We start from the raw sequence: 20727 nt of genomic DNA, 5'->3' as shown, positions 1-20727 counted from the left end.
GTTCAGAGGGGTATTTTCTAGTCACCTTTGGCTTCAGATGATGCATCATCATCTCAAATGGGAGCTCCAGCTGAGAAAGTCGCAATTGTGAAATGAAACAGGTCACTACATTAATTATCAGTGATTGTGCATGTCTCAGAGAACAAGACAAATGAGGGTGACTTTAATAGCTTTCTTGCACTGCTATATATTTTTGTGACTTTCATAATTACAGTATACACCATGTCCTTTTTCTAGGAATAACCTACAACACTGCCTTGATAAGCAAGCTGTGCACATAAGTAACAGCATCATCATTTTTTTTTTTTATAATAGATCACACTTATTTGATAAAGAGCTGTGTGAATTTCTAACAACATGTTTTCAGTCAGGACAATCTTGCATAAATAACCACCTTTATTAGAATACAAAGTCTTATATGTATCAAAAAACATTGCCCCAACAATGGGTGCTGATATTATAACATGGTTTTGAAAAATAGTTGGAGTACAGCCTCATCCTTTGGAGCATCCAGGTAAAAAACAAACAAATAAATCTATGCTATGTATTCATCCCGGTGAACAAAAATATTAGGCAGAGGACTATTGCGTACCCCACCCCCATGAGTAAGGTGGTGGTGGTTTAAGAGGAGGTGGTAATTTGAAAGCACGACAAGACTAAGTTTGAGAAATATGTTTATATACCTTTAGTAATGGAAACTTAAGCTAATGGGAACTTGCCAGTAATAGGTTTGTAGATAAACCAATGACTGAACTAGGAACTTGTACTATAGAGTTCCTGCCTGAAAACCTTGCAAGCTTCATAACCATAAAATACAATTTAAAAAAAAAAATGCATTCAGCAGGCTTTGAGACTTGGACATATCTTTATATTCATATAAATCAAATAATATCCATACATGATTTGAGCATAAAAAAAAAAAAAACAATAAAACATTCGGACAACATTAATCTTTTGCTGCATTGCTGCCAAATATTGTTAGTAAGACCATTTATCTTAAAATCCATCCCTTAAAAGGGATCTTAAACAACGGCAGACCATATTGGGCAGGCACCCAGTGAGCTCAGGCAGACACCTGGCTATTGTCCTCCAGAGTCTGGTAGCTCGCTGACATCCACTCTCGAGTTCCTGGCTTTGACGTGGGATCGGAGGACGCCCACTGACCCTTCAGTTCTCCTGAGCTGTGTGGGGAATTGCTGCAGTGAGGGGAAAATAGTTGGGCATTCTAAATTAGGCAGAAAGTCAGGGGTAAAATAATTGGGTAAAAAATAACAAAACAGACATGAAGATATTGGACTTGAGACAAGGCAGAATCAATTTCAGGTAATCATTTCTTAAATACTTTTACTGGGAATTCATGCTTATAAAAAAAGTATATTGTACAGCACATTATGTAAATGCACAGCACCTTTCTAATCTGAGGGAAAATATATACTCTTTGCTAATTTCGTGATGTCCACTTAACACGCTACCTGGGATTACCAAACGAGACCCTGTTTTACATTTGGCTATCAGGTTGTGTTCCTGTCCCTTCAGGCTGTCATGGAAGTGGCCAGTAAAGAGGCAGGCACAACTGGGTTGGCCTTGTACCTGTCAAGAGGTTTGGAGAGGAGGCAGCGATACATACATTCTGGGGAGGGGAAGAGCGACTTCTGCAGGCGCAGCTATCAACCCGTTGGGGGTCGCCCAGACAGAACAATAGTTACAACATCAGGCTAATAATGAGTGGAACAAGTTAGTGTGCGTTAAGGAACCGTCAAGTTAACCCTTCAGTGATCCCCTATAAAAGGTAGCTATAGTAACATTCTGCTTATTAGTAGTTTAAAAACAACTTGCCTACAGCTTCTCTGTCAGGTGGCAAGCAGCAATCACAGACCACAAGTATCCTAGCAACCGAAGTTCAGGGCTCAAGGAAGTGTGGCTGTGCATGCTTTGTATTTTACCAGCAGTATACAGAATTGTGGAAGAAATATTGTGCAGTAAACCTGTGCACAGGATTACCTGTGGTAAATTAGCTCAAGATTTGCATTTAAGATCTTACTGTTAACTTCTGAATATGCTCTACTGTAACTACTCCAGCTAAAAATGTAGTAAACACTCTAAAGTGCCATGAGATGTGGATTAAACATAAACTGGAGCTATGGAAAATCATTTCTGTGTTGTTGTCATAGTAGAGCAAGCCTGCCCTATTCAATCAGCTGCTTTCACAAAGCAACTTTGCCCACAGACCACATCTCTTCTTCGTGATGATGTGAATGTGGAAGTGTGGCAGGGTGGTTGCCTTGCACAATGGGTAATTAGTGTTGGTGTAATTTGTATGTAGGAATGTGTTTATTGTGTCTTTTTGGAGTTGATTTATGTAATTGAATTATTGTTTATAGACAGGTGCTTGATTGAGACTTGTTGCCTGCTAGGCTTGGTTGAGGGGAAGGGCAGCGAGTGATTGGCTGTGCTGGTCCTCAATCAGTAGGTGGATGGGTCTTGACCGAGTGTCTGTCAGTTCAAAAACATCCGTGGGTTATGGCTCGGGGCTGCTGCAAGGCCATGAGACTCGGCGCTACGGAGGTCTGGAATCCTGCTGGAGACTGCTGACTATTGCATGGGTTAACCAGGGTCCGGGTTCCAGCATTCAGGCAAGAAGAAACTGCAGCCACCGGCGGTCATGTGTATACCAGGGCGGGATAGGAACGGACAGTAGTTTCAGGCAACAACAGCTTACAGTATAGAGAGAATTGGATTCCAGCGGGACCTCCTCTTTAGGGGAGTAGCGCTAGCCATTTTTACGGCATCTTGTATTTGTAATTTTTTCTACTGTGTTTTACTTTGATTTTTTGTACAGCTTGCTGTATTAGTCCACTGTGCTTTACCATAGCGGGTAACGTCATATGACCACCTTTATTTACTTTCTGGTTTTTTTTTGTTAATAAATCCTGCGCGCTTGTGCTGGCATTTTCATCTCCACCTCCATTGTGTCTCTCTATATGCTTAATCAGTGGCTACCCACACACGTGACACGAGCAAGACCCTGACACAGGAAGCTTGAAACACTGCCAATGCATTTTAAAAGAGGAGTGTGAATACTTACCACCAATCCCACCATGTGTCCCTTATAAAAGTGCATCATTGTAAAAGGCATAGCAGAGTGTAATAAAGCATAAAAAGGCATATGTAAGCATTTTAAAGCACATAGTGGTATTGTAAAGCATATTTAAAAAGCACACAAAACGTATGGTAAATGCATAGTACAGCAATGGCAAAAGCAAGATTTATATTGTAGATTTACTGTGGTAAACTTTCATTAGTGGTATCAACACCTGGCTTTTCTTTATCTCACTTTGTAAAGAGTCCAATGATATCAAATCTATGCTGTAGCATTTTTGTCCTGGTCCTGATTCTCTGAACTTCCTTTGCTCCTTCTACAACCCTTTTTGTTGGTTCAAGGCAGTCCTTGAAACAGCTCTGCAATCTAATGGGATTAACATGCAATTCAAATTCAGCCCCTGAGGATTTCCTAAAACACTGCTTCTCTAGTCTGCTGGATTCCTCTGTGACACAGCGCTCTACCCCCGTGTATTGCCACATTGCCCATTGAAGAGGCTATCTGAGTATCTCCTGTGAATGATTATTGTGAATCCACTGAGAACTGAACTGTGAACTGCAAATACTTTTTTGTTCTCTTTGGTTCAAGTCTGCTGGCATTCTTTCCTTGATGGTTTTCTTCTACATTGCCTCTTCTCCAGTTTATTCTGTGAGTTTCTTCATGGCTTCAGGGGTCACAGATTCTCATGCAGGTGTATTACCTGTAATTGAAATGTCATGCATTATCTAGGTATAACACCCTGTGATGTACACCCCGCCCCTGTGTGTATATGGGTTATTTTGCATTTGTATTGTGTGTTATTATTATTTAAATGTATGGTTTTATGTTTTAAAAACACAAAGTTTTGTTATTGTTGTTTTGCAGCATGGATGGGCTTAAAATTTCCCATCCATTCTAAACGTGTGCAGAATGGGACCATATCCAGATGGATTCATTTATTGCTAATCTGGAGATGGTCACATGTATAAAAAAGGGTATCTTTGGCTGAAAGGGGTTAGTGTGTTCAGAGGCGGAACGAGAGAGGTAAGCATGATACTTGTTTTGTTCTGAGTCTATTTGTCTGTCTGTTTGGTCACTGTGCCGATTTGTTTGTAAAGTTTCCTGGTCTGACGTCACCCAGAAGCCACCTGGGTCACACACCCAATAAAAGTGTATATACATGTTTAAAATGCAAGTAGTTTTCAGATGCTGTATGACCACTGAAATTATTCAACACACTGCGGTTGACGTTTGTTTTCGAGAGAAATTGTTTAAGCAGTCAGTCAAAGTATAGCAATTATACCAATGGATCACAATGCATCTTTGTTAAAAACTGTTAACAGTTCTTATAGTACAGTATGTTGGCATTGAGGCATAAGGTTTACGGCTATAACATTAAATAATATGAGATGTCTTTTGTTTTATATAAAGAGTTAGCCTTTTGAACACTCCCAATTTACTGAATACAGACTATATTATGTTTTTAATTGAATAACACATGTACAGTTTTAATAATAATCCAAGAGGGACACAATCTCATTTCAGATTGCTAATATCATTTATACTGAAGTTGCCTACAAATACTATGTAAATTATTCCCTGATGGTTTTTTGATTTTGTTCCATACAAATCATCATGCCTACAGCATCCTCATCAAGTGAAATACACGTAACTTGTTTTCAATAGGAAGGGGAATAACAGTATAAAATCAGAGGCAAAGAGGGGTTGTGCACAGTTTGCTTGCCCTGTAAAATTAAGAGTTTATTATACTGTTAGGGTCTTTAAAACAGCTTAACAAAACAAAAAGAAGAAAACAGCATAATTCTAGATGAAATCAAAAGTCAGTTAGATGTCTATTTTCAATTTCATGAGACTACCCCTTGATTAATCATTTGAAGAGTATGACTTTACAAGTAAAGGATTTTCCCATTAAGTGTTGCATCGTAAAATGATACACTGTTTTCAAGTGCTATTAGGCAGGACACATTGATCATTTCTGCATATATTCAAACTTTTAGCTGTTTGTCGGGGCTGTGACAGGGAGAACCCTGTCGCTGATTCTTGCGCGGATGTGTGCAGCGGTGGCACGTAACAGGAGACGTTTTGCGAGGCAACCAATTGAGCAGGTAGGCTTGCCCAGCACTGAGCTGGTTGGGAGGTCCAGATTGGCTGGGGGCATGCTGAGGGAGCTGCAGGAGAGCGTCCGCTCTGCAAGATAAGTACTACAGAACCCATCAGCTGCAAGACAGTGCCTGTGAAGGCTCTGCCCAGCCAGGACTGTTGTAAAGACCCAGAGTTGATGGGAGGCTGGGACTTTAGGAGCAACAGTAGGTTAGCTTAGGGGACCTTGAACCCAACAAGTATAGGGAGGGTTTCGTAATGTAGTAGTATCTCTTTCAGTTAGGCTTTTGTCCCGACAGCCAGTGAGAAGAAGACTGCCTCCACCACAGCCCCAACAACCACCCCTCTGCAACAGTCCGTCTCTTTTAGTGAGGCTAACACTCGTCTTGTGTGGCAAACTTTTATTTTTAAGTTTGTTTTGTTGTGTTTTCTTCAGTAAATCTAACACTAGGGTTACCATTGCTGGTACCCTAGTGACAGCATCTGTGTTAATTAAATCTGTGCAGCTGTGCCCACCACCCTGTGCCCACTGCTCTGTGCCTGCCTTATTATTATTTAGTGAAGACCCATGCACGTAAAACTTCCTCCTGTTACAGGGCATACACATCTATGTCATTTTATGGTAATAACTGGGTAACTACCACTGGTTTCTAGTGTTTCATGATAAACACAGGTGGAGTAAGTGTGTGTTGTTATTATGCAATTACAACAGGTACATTTGTCGTAACCATGTACATTTGTAATAGGGACAGTTACAACTGTAGTTACCCAGTTATTACAGTGCTATTTAGTCATTCAAAAGATAGGTAAGTAAACAATTGACTACTGTGAATGTGTTTTCCTGACAAATACATTGTTTTCTGATGAATCCACAATTTTGGGTTGCTTTGGAAATGTAAAAAATAAAATAATCAAAGAATTACTTCATAGACATCTTTTACAATTGTATAAATACCACAAGATAGATACAATATCAGATGTTTTGAAGGACTCTGTGATCTATTCATGTGAAAGTTGGGAGAGAAATTCTCTTTTATTTAGTAGGTGAGGTAGATTAGCCCAATACATTACAGGAACTAATTTCCTCTGCCAAACACACATATTGAATAATGGGAAGTGGGTTTTTAGTTCCCGACCTGGCTCAGAATGCAGTTGTTAATTTAGTTGGACAGGTCTTAAACTGACCTTAGCATTAACAAATCCATAATATTGACGTTATATGTGTTTGCAATTGCATTTGCAATGCTGAACAGTCCTGCTTTGACTCATACTGAATGTCCAAACATATATCTACAGTGGATTCTTTCTGTGTCTATGTTAAAGTACACATTTAATTTCACCTCAGAACTGATAGGACTGATAAAGCAACATTTGCACAGATTTTTCTTGCATTAGTTTTTGTAGCATTCCCCCACCAGAAAACAACCAAATTATTGTCGTGTTTGCAAAAGTTGGTGTTGAATTATTCGGTTTTACTGGGATGCAGTACTGTAAAGACCTACTTTACTGATTATCAACATGCCTCTTCTTGTCATTTTAACAGAATGAAAAAAGCATGTAGGACACGTGTCCAGGTAAACAAATGAATTAAGAGCAAGTTTAGCTTAGTGCAGAAAGGGTTGATTTTCATTTCCCTTTTTTCTGCAATCAAAATACTGATTTTAATTTTTTTTTTTTTTTTTTTTTGCAAAATGAAGTACATGTACATACCAGCAAAATATATACATACATTCTTTGATTATTTCTTGTCAAAACACTATAAATAAAATGACTGATATCATGTTCTGTATTAAACCCAACCCAAATACAGTATTAAAAAAGTATTGCCCAATATGTACACTTCCATTGTAAGGTTTCCATTGTTACAGCTATAATATGTTATTTTCAACAAATGACTTGGCCAGTTAAACTGGAACTTATCTCACAAACAGGAAATGAGCTGGAGCATATTTTTTCCCAACCCTTTGTTACATTTCTGTGTAAAATATGCAAACTGCTGTTTTTACTTAATTGATCTTTAATATGAATCAATGCAAAAGTTGTTGTAACAAAAGTCACATTATTGTGAAGCAAAGGGAAAGAAAAAAAAAACAATAGAACCACACACTTCACATAAATAATATCTATTTGCATGACTTTAAGAAGATTGCATCTTGATTTGCATCTCAAAATATGTCCAGGAAATTTTAAAGGCACCTTTGAAGAACTGGCTATTTAGCTTGGTTCACTGTGGATAATTCAGCCAGAAAAGGAACCACCCCAAGTTTAATTTTGAACTACCAGCCTTCTGTGACTTTGGAGAGGCATATATTACTGGAACTGGTGGCAACCTGTTGGTCATGCTGCGCTTGTATTCCAATGCTAAGGCCAAACATTGCAGCACCTGGTCATGTCGCCAAGTAAACTGTCCTAGGCTAAAACCCACCTTACATCCTGTTAAAATGTGTCTTAATGTAGCTGGTGATGAACACAAAGGACACCATGGATCCTCTCCTTCTCATAGATTAAGGTTCTGTGGTAATAGGTGAAGATCATATGTTGACTGGATGAGGAAACTGATCCCGTTCTCATTCCATTGTCTCGTCAGCCGATCTTGCTTTTTTCCACACTCTGCCATCTCGTCCATCCTCCCTGCTTGGTCTGGGAAACTGCCTTTACAAACCTCATCCTCTCCTCTACCAGCTTCCTCCATTGAGCTGGAGCTGAACTGAGACCAAGGCCTCCTCTTCCATGCTGTACTTGCCCCATAATTTCACTGATACAAAGGGCAGCCTTTGCATCTTCCACTGCTTCCTTTGCTGCCAACTTTCTTCCAGTTTTCAACACAGGTGCTGCCTTCCTCACACATTTGTTTTGTGACTCTACCAATGTTTAAGTGCGAACCTTGGCGCACTTGAACTCCTCAGTTAGAGCTCCTCAGTTAGAGCTGTATGGTAAAGGGATACTGGTAGCTGCAGTATCCCTTTACCATACAGTCCCACTCTGCTGAGGCAGCATGGAACTCCTAACCATTTCCTGATATATGAAAAGATTAACGCTTCCAGCTTCTCTACTGTTGTCAAGGAAACCTCATACACAGGGAGTGGCCACAGCAACCTTGGCAATAGTCCAAATTGAAAGCACCAGAGTTTAAGTTTGCATGGTAAAGCGTTGTTGTCTATGCATTTCAACCCTTGCACTGCTTGTTGTCTCACTTCTCCCACATGAACTGTGTCCTTTAGGTCCTATCATACCATCTCCCAAGACTTTTCGCAAGCTTCTCAGACACTGTTGGTATTTCCTCAACATTATCGTAGAACCTCTTACCCAGTACTTTTAATTATAGAGATGCTTGTTGACTTAGTGGGCTTGAATTGCATTTGTACCCATTCAGTGCAATATCACTATCAGATTATGCTGCCAGTGTAAAAAGATACGAGATATTAAGGTCCATTTAATTGATCTAAACGTGGGGCATTCTATTGTCCTATAATCACGTAACCACTAGGAATATGACCAAGACTCTCAAGGGGATTGGCTAAACTTGAAATCTTACTGATCAGACTAGTTACTGTTGAGTAATGCTATTCTTTTTAAAAATCCACCAATGGAAACTCAGAGGATTAACATTCTAATGGCATAGAAACACATTTTTACATTCTTCCATGTGTTCTTGTATAGTGAGAAGTCTTGTCAAAATGAATGTGTTCTGTCTGGAGTTAACACTAAACTGGAGACAACTGGGTGGGAAGACTTTAATCAGGTCTTATTTGATGCAGTTGGTTTGGGCAGAACACACTCATTAATATGAACAAGTCCTGGAAAAAAAGGTTACTCTGGCAGTTTGTTATAGACCTCAAAAGCACAACACAGTACTCATTCTGTCAAAGAAAAAGTGTCAATATAAATTGCTAGCGTGGACTCCTGTAGCAAGTGATTCTATCTGTAAGTAGACAGGCACTTTATGAAAATAATAACCGCTTTGGTGCATTTAACTTGGATTTAACTTTGCTTAATTGGCCATCAGGAATATTTAAAGTACTGTATTTTTTTTTACAGTTGTCATTTACCATTTTTTATTGCAAGATAAAAAAGGATTGGTTATGAACTAATTGGCAGACAGAATGTTTTATTTTGACATGGAGTGACAAATAAACAACATTACTTATGATGTCCATGACGCACCTGGTTATTTGGTGCTAAGGAAGTTACAGAAGACATCTGTTCATTTTTTAAATTATAGCCAAGGGGAATACATACATTTGTAATAACTTGGTAATAAATGGGTAGCTACAAATGGTTCCTGTACTTACCTTTTAACTTCAGGTAGAATACATAATTTAATGTAAATTACTTGACGTTAATTAATGGAATTGTTAGCCATAAAAAATAAGCTCTCATATTGCATTTTGTCTTTTCATTTGCAAGAGGTAGACTAGTATTGTAGCCTGTGCTTGAATTACTTGGGGGGGGGGGGGGGGGGGGGGGGGCCTCTTCACTTTTTTATTTGAAGGCACTGGGGACTGTCTGTTTGCTGCAAGATTATTTTCTATCTTAATAGATGTTTCTTGTTTTTATATATTTTTGGCAACATAAGCAAGTCAGTCATCAACACCAATGAATTAGCTTATCCTTTACATGGTTTATATTATAAAATATTTGTGAGCCGGCGTTGTAAAAGGGAATGCGCTTTTTTGCAGTCCTTGTGGCAGCATACACATCCTCTTACTACCAATCAAACTGCTGTTTCGGCCGCACGCAGTATGAATGACAGGAGATACAACCAATCAAACTGCAGTATTCATGGAAATGAGTGCAGCAAGAAACTGTACAAGTAATTTCTCGTGAAAAGTCATGATTAATGATGCAGACAAATAAAACACAATCAATACGTTCGTTTGATTACACACACTTGGTTTAGCTCTGTTGGGTTTTCTCGGATTTCCCACATCATGCAGGTGTCATAGACTATTTTTCTTTGCACGTTTACATTTAGTTTCTGCAGCTGTCAACCTGCTTTCAAACTGCTTCTAACTGCTCTATACTCGTCCCAAGGAGTACTTCTCACACACTGTCATTCCCATGCTGTAACTGTTAAAAATTCCTTGCTTTTGTGTGTTAGTTTACACTGTTAGCTGCGCCCCTCCCCTTGTCTCAGAATGGCGCCAAATTTAAATCAGCTGCAGTAATTTCCCAATTAATGTATTTTCTGATTAAAGCAATTAAATGTTTAATTTACTGCTTAGGTAAGGGTATGTTAATAAACTATAATAACACTATGTAACACAATTTTTGTTCCTGGGTAGTAAGTGTTATTTCCTAATTGCTTATGCCTCAAAAGTATAGAAAATGGCTATTATTCCCCACAAACTTTGCTTTTGTGACCAGGACAGTGATATTTCAACATGTCACTATTTCCAATGGGCAAATGGGCAAATGTGTGTCTTTTCATTCACATAAAGTCAGAAAAAAACAACATATGAATCCAAATTAACATGTATTTATACTAAAGTAATACAACGATGACTACAAAAGATTTAAAAGTGAGTAGTTTTTCGAGATTTACGATTATACTGTATTTACACATTAACACTGCACCCCTACATATGTTAAAAATGCAACATGAGCAGTAGTCATGACAATACAGAAATGGAAGATGAAGTGCTTCAGTTAGTTTTTACTTCTGCTTTACTTTTAAAAGAAGACAATGTCATAAACATGCTTATATGCGATAAATCCACCTCAAACGACTCAATTTCTGCAAAAATACTTTTCGGGTCAATTGGACGTAGTGACAGATTTTCAGTCGAGCAATTGGACTTCACCCAAGTATTACACAAAAATGAATGATGAAACACTGTGGCAAAGTGCCCGCCCCTGTGTGTATTTTGGGTTATATGTTGTATGTTAATGTTGGTGTATAGTCATTGGTACACGGGATATAAACGGGTCTGTGTAACACTAGTGTTTAAAATGTATATTTGTATTTAGGCACGAGGATTGCACAGCACTCACGTGCAAGTAAGAAGGTAATATGAGAGCACGGGGAATTGCACTTTATTAATTCACATGTAGTTGTACTGCGACTCCAATTAAATGATTGATTAGCAATCGAGTCTTGGTACAGCTGCATAAAAACAGCATGTTTTCACCCACTCTGGGTTGTGTGTTCGGTGAGTGAAGAACGGGATTGGAGACGGAGGTAATAATAATAATAATAATAATAATAGTAGATAAATCTCTGCTCATCGTTATTTACTGTCTGTTCATCCATTAAATGCTGAATAAAGCCATTCTTTTAGCTCCACCAAACTCCACCTCTCTTTCTGTTTATTTCCTGGTTCCTGTTTCTGTTCTGACATCCCCCACTCCGGCCATCTTTGTGACAAACACACATTGGTTTGTGATGTTGATAGTCAAGTAATTGTTAATTATATACAAGTAGGCATTTAAGAAAAAAAAAAAATAGGCCTACCGATTTCTTTCAGAGCAGCTTTTATCACTTGATGCAGTCCAGTCCAGTCTTTTTAACCCTTAGCAGTCGATTTATTCAGCGCTTGTCAGGCGTGTCAGGTCCAATTTATTTTCAGTAAAAAAGGTTTAAAAGGCACCAACTCGCAAAAGGGCACTCTGTACTGTATCTGTAGCCAAGCCTCACCCCTTGTTCGCAGTATTTTTCACACACCTCTTTCTAGACGTGCATCCTGATAAATCCTCTCCTGATCACTCGCTTTATCACCAAACACCTCAATAATGAGATCCAAGTGATTATTTTATTACTATAGCACCTCAAAAAGCTCTGCAAATGTCAGTGATCTTCTTTGAGCGCTGGATGCAGCCTTTGTTTATGTCTGTGTTATCTTTGTGGTGCATGTGGCTATCAGATACACCCTTTTTTTGGCTTCATTCGGCTCCTATCGGTCTTACTTGGCCATTGAAAGGTTTTCTCAGCTTTGTCCAGAAGAAAAAACGATTAGTGACCTGTGCTTTACGACATGGTCTGACATCAAACTGGAAAGGGAAAATTGTAATGTCAGACCTGGTCCAACATAAGACCGCAAAGGGTTAATATTAAACACAACATTAAATCCAACACAACTTAAAAGAAAGGAGAGAATCTCTGACAGAACTTCACAGTTGCCAAGTCCACTTATAATAAGCCGGCTTGGGCTTGTTTTTTGAGTGTCACAGGTTGGAATTTGCATAAACAACCATACTCTAATTAGTGCTTGTTTTGGGCTTGTTCTGAAAGGCAGTACCACATTTTTTTCTCGTGAGGCTTGGCAACATTGATAACCTTCCCTGTCTGTCTCACTGGCAGCCACTGATTCCTGAACACCTCATTTTGTTGTTGACAAGAGTTTGTGCAGGATACAGCAGGAGGTGGTAATTTTGGAAACTAATTAATTCACTTCAGTCCATTTCATCAGTATCTGCCCCCTCCCTTTCAAGTGCCCACTATCTGTATTTGCCGATGTGTGATTCTGAATGCTTCCTCAGCAACTGTCAGCCATCTGGACGGGTAGGGTTTCTAAGCCAGGGTACGCAGCATCACCTGATCCCCTATATGCTTTATTGCCTGAATGAAAGGGAGATTATATATATATATATATATATATATATATATATATATATATATATATATATATATAAAAAACATCTCTGCCGGTTTACAGCCATGGTGATCTGCAATACCTGTTGGTCACTTTCATTTTATCTGAGTCTGAGTTTATTTTTAATTAATGAGTCATAAGATAAAATACCTGAAACAGTATTTGCTGCTAACGACATGACACCCCACTAATGACATTTGAAAAACAATTTGGGCAAGAGCAGTAAAACACACTATTAACCAACCAGGCACAAAGTATTTTGCTTTATTACAGCAGCTTAGATTCACTCATGTACCAGTTCTGTGCGCATGGAAACCACATTTTCACAAAATTTCACTAGTAATCTTCAAAAACAGCAACAGTGCTTTACGCATAGCTGATTTACATATCAACCCCTGCCTTTCCCATTAATCAAATAAAAAAACAAAAACTTGCATGGAAACCCCATGAATGTCGACCCAAGGGACTTTTTCAACCTGAAAAAAGAAACAAGGACCAGGGGTCACAACTGGAGATTAGGTAAAGGAGCATTCAGAACAGAAAATAGGAGGCACTTTTTTACACAGAGAATTGTGGGAGTCTGGAACTAACTCCCCAGTAATGTTGTTGAAGCTGACACCCTGGGATCCTTCAAGAAGCTGCTTGATGAGATTCTGGGAACAATAAGCTACTAACAACCAAACGAGCAAGATCGGCCAAATGGCGTCCTCTCATGTAAACTTTCTTACTTTCTTATGTTCTTATTGTGTTCTCTTAGCTGGGGACAACTGTATTGACAAATTTGTTTTTTCCAAGCTACTCACCACAGGAATGGAAATTAGACTCATCTTGCATAGGAGTTTGAAAAATTACATTTTTTTTTTTTTTAATGAGCTGCAGACATTTTACTTTTTTTTTTTTGCTACATCAGTACAATGTGTACAGAGCCTGCAGCTCGTAAAACCTGAAGTGGCTTAAACTGCAGTGCAATGAGTGTCTGATTTCAATTATGCAGATTTATTCTGGCATCTGGTATTATAAAATGCACATGTTTAAATAATTATAAACACTGTAATACATATGGATAAAAAAAGAAAGTGGTGTACTTTTCCTTCCAGCAAGTACAAAAAAGATGGACTAGGGTTGTTGTTTGTTGAGCTCTGGTGTTTTGTCTAGTAATGAACGTTGTGTCTATATTGCTTCCCTCTGTAATATTGCAATGTAGCTCTCATTCTCTTATTTACTGTTATCATGTTTTTAATGGTAAAAGCTAATAAAGTCATGAGACTTTCCGTGCCCACGTCCTCAAATGCGTTTCTGTGTTACTGTACAATGAGTACTTAACCTTTAGATATGTGTTTCTGTGTTACTGTACAACAAGTACCTTGCCTTTAGATATGTGCTTATGTGTATTGTACAACAAGTACCCTGCATTCTTTGCTCTCCACGTTTTTATAATGAACCTTAATTAGCATGATGCCAGAGAGAAAAATAGGGTAGAAAGGATGGTGTCTTGGCTGAATGACTGTAGGAATATACAGTACTTGTAGAACTAGGTCTACTACTGCTACAGTAAAGGCAATCTTAATAAATAAATAAATAAATAAACAAACATGGTTAAGCATGATACACACAATATACAAATCTATACCAATGCAATATATCATGCAAAGAAAATCACAATCCATCGATACACATTTTTAATTAAACACCTAGTTTGCACTGATACTCAGCTACAACAAAGCCTTATTGACCTGATGTTGTCTAGCTTGCTATCTGTAACTGTTAAGGGCAAGACATGTATGGAAGGAAATGCAGGATAAGTTCACTTGACATCAGCTGCTTTATATCTGGAAATGATGCTTCAAAATCTTTTCCAGGATGACACTCTCCATTGAAGAATTCCAGACAGTGACTTAATTGCAGAGCTCAGAATCAAGTTGACCAGTTGCGTGAAACTATAATCATTGAAAGATTATCTAGACCAGGGGTGTTCAATCATGGTCTTAGAGGGCCATCCCACTCCTGCTTTAACAGGTAAAATGAATTATATCACTATATCATTAACTACTCCAGGGTATGGATGAAGACCAGGAGTGGAAGGTCTAGACAGTGAAAAAACCTCCTTAGACTTCCATTAGTTCATTGGAGTCTCAGAACAAAACCGGTAGAACACTGGCTAGGTTTCCTTCAGTGAACTACGATTGTTGTAAGAGCAGCTTTCTGTTTTGTGACCTGGAAAACAAAGTGAACAAATTATTGAAAAAAATGCTGTGTTTGTACACACAGGGCAAAAAGGAGAAACTCTAACTCTAAGCTCAATGACAGATTAGGAGATTCAAGGCAGAGAGAAGGATGAAATATTGGATAACAATGTACTATACACATTCTCCTCCCTGTTTTTTTGTCGGAATCGCTCCTCTCACAAAATTCAAGGGATTTTATCTGGGATCTTGTGAAGCCATTCTGACAGAAACCTTGTTTGTAACATTGCTTACCAAGTCTTTTGTCATATTTATGTTATTATTCTGTCACTTCAGATATCAAAGGCACATAGCCTTGTTTATTGCTCATGAATATTTCAAATTGAGTTCAGGTTCTATATTTAACCTATAAATGTCGTTGCGGTCTAAAAGGATAGGGATTACATGGCTACATGAACTCGGCATACACTATTGTCTCTGGAAGCAGCCCTTGGGAAGAAGATCTTTGTAGCTCTTTAAGGTCACAATGAATTCTGCTGCACCACAACTGTATGGATTTAACCTATAGCTTACTTTGGTCTATTTCCTTCACAGCAATGCTATTATTGAGGTTAACATTGTTCAAAGGCACACTGATCTGCTTACTGAGCCCTTTCCTTATCAGCTAAGGGTGTTATATTATGGTGGCTACAACAATAATGTTGGTTGCAATAACTGAAACCGACAAACTGGAAGACAATAACACATACAGCTACACCTAATAATGCTATAAATGTATGTCATTTAGTTGTAACATATGTTTACATGCTAATTGTACTGAGAACACAGTATGTAGATTTAAAAGTAATTATTGCATATGCAAACTGTAACAGTTCTGAAAAAGCAATGAGAGAGTCTAATGGTTTCATTTTAAGGTGGCGTATTAATGTTTCTCTTTTAAAAAAAAGCTCAGCCATTGAATTATTTATGAATATCTCAGATATGTCACCTTTACACACTGCATTGAATCATATGTCTATTTATAAGCAAGATTTCCTTGAAGTACTAAATATGTAATTCAAAATTGATGGCACTTGTATTTTTACATGACAATACTTCTTCCAGGCTATAAATGCTGGTGTGGTTGCAATAAGGAAGCAGCAATTGATTTTATTATGATGGTTGCAACAATAACTGATACTGACAAACTGAAGGACAATAACACATACAGTGACACTCATTTTTTTTTTATTGAAGAGCAAATATATAATAATAATAATAATAATAATAATAATAATAATAATAATAATAATAATAATAATAATAATAATAATAATAGTTTACACTCCTGAAGCATTAACATTTGCTAATGCATACACTGGAACGGAATGCGATGAGATTTGCATACATAACCAGTTGAAAAAGTAGAATAATTTCCAACCGAAAAGAGAGTTTTCAGAGTACATGTGATCTGCATGTGAAAGTTAGTGCTGTCATGGTGCAAAACAAATAAAGGTCTGCAAGGCCAGTGAAGGGTAGCAATCCTCTTTGCACATGATAATTGCTTGGGAGGTGAAAAACAATCCAAAGACCAGTGTAGAAAATGCCATGCTGATTTATTGGTTAATGTCCACTGAATTTGTGATCTGGTGCTTTGTTGTGTGACTTGAAAAATGTACATTAAAAAAATCTCCCCCCTGGGGGTGGACTAGTAAAAACATTTTGGGGGGGTGGGGTCGTGGGGGATGTAGATCAATAAAGCCTTTGTGTGCTAGTAAGTGAATGCAGGATTTTTGGATCTGACCCACCATTTTGTGTGCCTCAACAGTATTGTGGTGGGAGGTAATGAAACCTGAGGCCCCACTTTGAGGTAAGAAAACAAATAAGGGATATTTAATATCGTATTCTCCATGGGAACGTACGGTGGCTCTCAAGTGCAAAACACAAATTGAAAAACACAAATACAAATAAACACATACGCACAAAAAAACCACAAACACAAATTAAACAACACAAATACAAATAAAAAACACAAATACAAATTAAAAAACACATATACAAAACAGAAAACACAAATACAAATTCAAAACACAAATGCAAATAAAAAAAAAACACAAATACAAAAAGGAAACACAAATACAAAACAGAAAATACAAATACAAATGGCCTCATGCACTAAACGGTGTTAAATTACCTGAAATATTGAGCGGTAAAAGAAACCCATACTGTGCACAAAAGGGAAGGTGTGGCCACTCTATTCACTAATATAATGATATGCACTAATAGGTTAGCTAAATGATTAATTTGCCAGTCTTATAGCATGTGAAATCTTGCACGCGTTATCCACCATTTATTTCAGCATATGGGCACTCCAAAGGACTGGTAGTCCAACTCTCACTTTGTCAGAATGACAGTGACCAAGGAGGCACCAGCCAGCACCAGCTACATCTTCAGTGGGTCTCCGTAAGATGAGGGGAGGAGGCCCGGGAATGTCTTGCTTTGAGACGGTCAATGCGGAGAAACAGAAAATGAATAACTGAAAACAAATATTTACTTGTTCAACTTTATTCCCCTCTGGTTTATTTTGAAGGTACTCCAGTACCGAAACGTTGGCTTAATATAAATGTGTTTCTATTAAAGGGATTGCAAGTGTGCACTTTATTTCTTTCTTTTTTCTTTTAAGAAACTATAATCGTCCAGCTGCTTAACTGGCGATTTCAACGTGCTGCACAGGCTAGTCACAATTTGTGCAGTACTCACTGTTGTCTTTTCCATGACAAAAATGCAAATGTTTTCAGGGCCAAAATAATTCAGTGTAATTGTCTCTAGTACAATGTCATAATGGAAAAAAATAAATCATGCAATTTTATACAGCATTGCCTATTCCTGCAATGCATCTTGCATTGAGAAAGCAACACGTTTGGAATCGGAATAAAGGAAATTATTTTGTAATACAGTTCACATGCAGTCATGCAAAGTAAGTTGTATTTTCAGAATCATATCATTAGGTATAGTATTACAACACTGTATGTTAAAATATTGCCTTTAATCCACAAAACCAATGAAATACATCCTATGTAGCCTATCTTTGAAATTGTATTTGTAGTGTTCTGTGGAACATGGGCAATCGTTTATCCTAGAAAAAAATTAAATACAGTACCTGAAAGCAGATATACGCGTTTATCATGTTTCCCACACAGCACTAATTGTGGTCTGCTCTATTTATATTGTGATTTAGACAGACACCGCCTGGATTCAATTGCTGAGGCACTTAGGAAAGCTAGCACCTTTAAGTAAATATGGTTTTTATATCAAGTCCCTCCTTTGAGGTATTAGGGGATAGAATTTGAATACATTTCCATGGATTACCATTATTAATTAATATCACAATGCTAAACCATGCCCCCCATTCTTTGACAAAACCATATGCCCTCACTCTTTGACAGGGAAACAAGGGCCGAAACAATCGGGGCTAAAGCATCAAGAGACCCTTAAATAATGTTTCTTTAGGGTTCAAAGTCTGTCAGATCATGACTGAAATAGGACTGTGGGGAGGGATATGACACCCAGTTCAGTGGTAGATACAGACAGCTGTATTGTACAGAGCCTTTATTTTTGCTGTGAGAAGTTTTTTTTTCAGCACGAGAAATAGATTATTTTTAAAATGTTTTGGTTTATTTTTGCTGTGCCCAGGGTTTGTGCTACGTTTATAGTGACACATTCAGTTTGTCCTGCTTGTTCTTTGAATTTCTTCTGCTTTCTTGTTTATAATCCTCTAAAGTCATGCCATTTTTTAATGTGAAGTGTCTGCCGCTTAGTGTCCAATTTCTAGATGTTTTTTTGGCCCTGCGAAGTGTTACAGTAATAAATTTTTCTAGATTTTTTTTTTTCCATTTCACTAACAGGTCAATTTTGTCTATGTGTAAATGTTTTTTCCTTTCCATTTTGGCCAGTACCATAGTTGCATCTAGGTCGGAGGCTAGATCCTGTTATATTTGCCAACTATTTCTTTCTATTCACTATACCACTCATTTATCTTTACAAGAAGGACATTCTAAAGCTTGACTTTCAGCATTACAAATCTATTTATAATGAGATGCAAATTCTGATCTCTCCTGTATAAAGTGCAGTCATTTATGCTGTTCGAAAACTTGCGGTGATATTACAATAGTTGTTCGTGAAAAGAGCTCTTTAGTACATCGCACACAAAAATTCTATGAAGGACAGAGGCTACATAGGTTCAGTATATACAAACGTGAAAGTAATATTAGTACATTGGATAATAACATCACTGTTACAATTAAGTGTTTGATAGATTAAGATTTAAAACTAAGTAATATTTCTTATTTTGTTTTATATTGAATTTGAATATTGAAAAAGCTACTTATTTGCACTGTACAAAAACACACAGGTCCTGCAAATTTAGAACCGCAGGTATTCAAAGTGAATAGTATCTTATTCAGAAAAAAAAAAACCCTAAACTTTTGTATTTAAATAAACAACATATAATAATATCTTCATATTATATAGAGCTATATTATGGAATGCTTTGCCTTCGTTTGTCGGGGAAGCTGGGACCGTTACAGTTTTCATGTCAAGACTTAAAACACATTTTTATAAAATGGCTTTCTTATCTTAATGGGTTTTAATATAACTTTAAAATTGCTGCTTTTGTATTTTTGTGATGTGTATACTGTTAATTAAATCTGTTATTTAAATGGTCTATGCCTCTGTCATTTTTCATGTCTGGCTGAAGCCTTGTGGTTATAATTGGTATCGCAATGGTGAGTTTACCATAAATGAGGTTGTGTACAATAATAGCGGTAAAAAGAACTATTTTTGTTTGACAATTTTTTAAAAGTTTGATTTGTTTTTGTAGCTAACGTTTGGCTTCAATGCATGTGAATTTATACAAATGGTTTTTAAAAACCATCATACAATGCTGTCTAATTAAAATAGTAGTTTTAAACCACTATTATTGTACACAAAGCCATTTATGGTAAACAGTTGCAATACCATTTATAACACTGACAGAACAACGGCCAAGTAAGCTACAAAAAACTCAACTTGCACTTTATAAACACCTCCAACTTCTCTAGAAACAGGTTGAGACTGTGTTTGGGTATCTGGGGGAGTTGTGTTGTGGGCTTTTTGTATTTGTGTTTTCTGTTTTGTATTTGTGTTTTTTGATATGTATTGCTTTTTGATGTACATCTGTTTTGTTTTTTTATTTATATTGGTGTTTTTTTATTTGTATTTCTGTTTTTCAATTTGTATTTGTATGTTTTGATTTGTATTTGTGTTTTGCACTTCAGTGCCACAGTAGGGACGCCATCTAGACATAGTGCTTCCAACTTCAATCCCCAAATTAGTCCTTAGCAGTCCAAAAACCAAATAGGCTGTACACACATTTTTTTCCCTGTAGTATGCAATATCACAAAATCCCATCTCAAATCTCCCCAGAGATAGACACAACTACAAACCCAGACTTTGTGGTATTGGATTAATTGCATTATCACAGGCCCATTACAAACAGGTGAGCCAGTCCCACACTGTAGCTCAGATCACATGAATCTGTCATGCATTCCACAGTATGCAAAGGATGCTGGATAACTGTCTCGTGAAGAACAAGAACAGGAAGAAAAATACGTACCAGTGCAGGCCAAGAAGGGGCATATGTTCCACTAAGAGTTGCTGCATTGGGTCTGTAGCAGAGCTGGCATGTTATTTGATTGATTGTCTCCTTCAGGTGTAATAGTGAAACCATTTCAGA

Source organism: Polyodon spathula, chromosome 5 (assembly GCF_017654505.1).
Source record: "Polyodon spathula isolate WHYD16114869_AA chromosome 5, ASM1765450v1, whole genome shotgun sequence".
Lineage (NCBI taxonomy): Eukaryota > Metazoa > Chordata > Actinopteri > Acipenseriformes > Polyodontidae > Polyodon > Polyodon spathula.
Note: the sequence above shows the minus strand (reverse complement) of the source record.